Raw genomic sequence first — 2500 nt, forward strand, 5'->3', positions numbered from 1 at the left:
ATGCACGATCTCTTATCGACAATGCATTACTTACAAGAGTACCAAGATGTAGAAGGTATTGTACACCTTATTTATATCACAATTATACATCATCAAATATTAAGAAAGTATTACAGAATTTAACACCCACACTGATGAACACATATATATTGCAGACCGTGCATACATTACCTAACAAACACATACACTTAAGAAAATAAGGTGTTGTTAATATACAATTTGAAAAATAAACAGATAGACTAATACTGTCCTTGAACTTAAATCATTGTTATTACTACCTAAGCTCCAACCCTAGTTAGAAAAGCAGGATGATGCTATAAGCCCCAGGGCTACAACAAGGAAAAATAGCAGCGAGAAAAGGAAACAAGGAAATAAATAAAATACAAGAGAAGTAATGAACAATTAAAATAAAATATTTTAAGAACAGTAGCAACATTAAAAAAACAAGAGAAAGAAAGAAAATCTATTAGTATGCCCGAGTGTACCTTCAGGCAGAACTTGCAAAGGTAAGACAAGTCTATTCTGAAAGACAAACTTCTTACCTGACTGTCCTAGGATTTCAATGTCCGAATCGGTGTCGTCGTCATCAAAGTCATCGGGGACAACCGTGGAGGCTTCATCATCATCATCCTCATCTTCTTCATCCCCTTGGTTGTCCATCCTCACGTCCCCTTCGTCGTCTTCGTCGCATCTTCTGTGTTTGGAGGACGGCCGAAGAAGGGAATTGTGTGGTATGGTACTGGAGATCGAGGTCGGTTGAGAGGGTTGACTTGTGCTGAAGGAGAAAGAGACGCGCCTTTGGGAGTGTGGCGACTCTCTACAGGGGACGGTGAAGGTGGAGGAGGAGGAGGAGACGGAGGAGGGCGGCTTTTCATCGCCCTTATCCCCTGATACCCTCTGAAGGACGGCGATTCTGTTGGTGTAGTCCTCCAGAAACGGTGACGTGTAGACAGTAACGTTGTCAAGGCCAATGGGGACTTCTTCGCTAACTTCCCTCTGTCTCTTCTCGCCTTCGTCTTCCCTTCTGGTGGGGGTGATCTTCCTTTTTCTCTTCCTTAGGCCCTGCTTCTTCTTGCGGGCGTCGTTGAGGTCGGAATCCGAAGAAGACGACGAAGAGGAAGAGTCCGTCAGAGGCGATAGGGCGGCGGGTAGGCGCGAATAGTGGGCCTCGGAGGAGGACGAGGATGAGGACACGTGTGGAGTTATCTTGTAGATATCATAAGCCCGGATGTCCTCCCTGTATCCTACAAAGAGAGGGCTACCCGATGTGCTTGTTTGATTTTCACTTTTATCAACACCACTGGCACTACTGCTATCTCCTGTAGCGGCTCTTTCTGACATCGCTGTAGACGGTACAGAACTCGTTTCCTTAGGACTAACACTTAATTGAATAGGTTCGGGAGGGAGAGGGTATTCCTGCCCACTGACACGGGCTAATGACGCTGTTCCAGTCACAGTTTCTTTGGCATTTGACGACGACGACGACGAGGTCTTCCTCATCATCATCACACAAGCGTGGCTATGTTTCCCGCTTCTACAATAACACGTATCAAATCGACCCGGACGACGGCTCGCAGCGCACTGACGCGGCCACGCCTCCTCGCCGTCTCCTGAGCCACAGTTGCCAGGGGTTGTTGGGAGCGAGTCAACAACGTTGTTGTCAATGCAATTCGCCGACGTCTCCTTCTGCTTCTTTTTCTTCTTCTTTGCCGTCGTGAGCTCCTTATTCTCGCATCCCTGATCTTGTTCGTCGACAGGAAGGCGCTTCAAATTCTCGTTGACCTCCGGGGAAATCGACATGCGATTCCTCGGGAGTTCCGATCGCACTCGCAGGTAAATGTCAGTTGCGGCGGGCTTCGAAGGAACTGAACCCGCTCTGTAGTGGGACGGATTTAGCACGCCCAAGTCGGTGTCGTGGTCAGATGGGAAGGCATTGTCGATTTTGGGCAACGCAGCGGAGGTGGGTGATATTGGGCGTGTCAACTTGGTTCCTGACTTGGCATTAGGCATGAACCGGGAGAGGTCAGGTCGAACATGACCCAATCTCCGTCAGCTTCCTGGGATAAACGGATGCCACCCACGCGCCCCAGCTTCGTGAGGTCATCGGGCGCGCAGCCCAAAGCCTCGCAGAAGTGGTCGGACTTCATGTACAGAGGGCCATGGTCACCGGACCTGGTATTACTGTTGACGGGACACCTGAATATCTGGGGGCGGGACGCGTGGAAGGCACCCATGGCATGACCTCTCATGATGTCGGTGACGGTGCGATGGGCATCGCCTCCTCCCGAAGGGGGATCGCCGCCCACCGCTTTCCAAAAGGTGTTTGATAACATTCCGCCCATTAAACCTACCATCTTGACTTTATTTTTTTTCGACCAGGTTACAGCGGCTACGTCTTTCTTCTAACTGCAACTGTTAAGAAAAGAAAATTTATTTTAATTTCTATTTAGTTATATTCAAAATACAAGATTCAATATCTTTACTATATCATACATTATTC

General features: G+C 48.1%; 1 pseudogene; it reads right to left on the minus strand.

The window, feature by feature from the left end:
* Nucleotides 1–2414, minus strand: part of LOC137630253 (uncharacterized) — a 38207-nt pseudogene extending 35793 nt beyond the window's left edge.
* Between the last annotated feature and the right edge of the window lie 86 nt (nt 2415–2500).

This window comes from Palaemon carinicauda, chromosome 38 (genome assembly GCF_036898095.1).
Source record: "Palaemon carinicauda isolate YSFRI2023 chromosome 38, ASM3689809v2, whole genome shotgun sequence".
Classification (NCBI taxonomy): domain Eukaryota; kingdom Metazoa; phylum Arthropoda; class Malacostraca; order Decapoda; family Palaemonidae; genus Palaemon; species Palaemon carinicauda.